A 1,310-nucleotide genomic window follows, 5' to 3' on the forward strand; every position below is an offset into this window, starting at 1 on the left:
TGTGTGTGTGTGTGTGTGTATACCACTCACTGGTTGTGATGTTATTTCCTGTTTTATGGTTTTATTGTCATATGGTATAATGGTTTCCTTTTTTTTATTACATCACACTGACCTTTATTTGGCAGATTTTGTTTATTTTAAAACAAAACTGCTTTACTGTAACATTAATAAAAGATTATTTCAAACTACTTGAATTTTTTTCCAAGATTTATTCATTACAATTTCCAGACAGTTACTCTGCTTAGACATTATTGACATTAAGCCAAAAAAAAACACACATTAAAATTAACCTTAATTCACAAGTTTAAATTGTTGTCAAGTATGCATGTATGTATGAACTGTATTTTATGTATTTTTTAAATAATTTAATAGATCCAGACAGTAGATTAGTGTCAACTCATTGACCAATATGCAAGATTAAAAGAAATAATAAAAATAAAAATAAATAAATAAATAAAAATAATAAAAAATAATGTCTTACTGTTTTGTTCTCAGGGGAAACCAGGCTACAAAGGAGAGAAGGTACAAAATCCCTGCACCTATTCAAAATATATTTATTTTGAAGCACACAATCATATGAGACTGTCGTGACTATGATCTTTTCTGACCGTCTATAGGGTGAAAGAGGAGAATGTGGCACTCCAGGAATCAAAGGAGACCGGGTGTGTAAAACTTCAGATGTTACAGTTACAGTTTCTGCACACTCCTCCAATATGTAAAGGACACAGTAATACGTTTCAAATGTTTAATTATATTGTACCATCTGATAGGGTCCTGAAGGTCCAGTTGGTACTCAAGGGTCCAGAGGCCTGCAGGTGGGTCTGATTATACATTTATTTCATATGTATCTTAAAATATAACATCCATCTGTATATTTAAACATATACAGTATGTATGTCCAAAATGTTTAATCACATTGTTTACCGTTTACAGTTTAAGTGTTGTAGCGAAAAGTGTTTTCAATGTTGTAAATTATTTATGAAATTTAGCAATTTCTGAGTGAAAATTGTTTAAATTTAAATCCTACACCAAATTATTTTCATTGTGTAGTTGAATGAAATGCGAGTGTGCGGTCCTTCGCTTTTTAATATGCAAATGTGGTTTGATCCAATTACAGAATGTTTTCGAGCCGTTTACACCTGTATTTAGCATAGTATTTAGATCACCTGAAACAGATGTTTCTATGTATTTCAAACTAAAAACATACTATTCATTTACTTTAAACTAAACGTGAGAGCTTATTACCATGGAAGCTTGTTTCCAAAACAGGATTAAAATATATCAAATGGATTTGCAATTTGAACTTTTTT

The 1,310-nt window shown here is 30.5% G+C and overlaps 1 long non-coding RNA gene across 1 annotated transcript; it reads left to right on the forward strand.

Moving 5' to 3' along the window:
• Positions 1–493: 493 nt before the first annotated feature.
• On the forward strand, positions 494–807 carry LOC107579515 (uncharacterized). Its single transcript, XR_001608484.1, has 3 exons — positions 494–522; positions 618–662; positions 771–807. It is a non-coding gene; the product is annotated as an uncharacterized lncRNA (long non-coding RNA).
• The last annotated feature ends 503 nt before the right edge of the window (positions 808–1,310 follow it).

This window comes from Sinocyclocheilus grahami, unplaced genomic scaffold (genome assembly GCF_001515645.1).
Source record: "Sinocyclocheilus grahami isolate Dianchi unplaced genomic scaffold, SAMN03320097.WGS_v1.1 scaffold17863.1, whole genome shotgun sequence".
Taxonomy (NCBI): domain Eukaryota; kingdom Metazoa; phylum Chordata; class Actinopteri; order Cypriniformes; family Cyprinidae; genus Sinocyclocheilus; species Sinocyclocheilus grahami.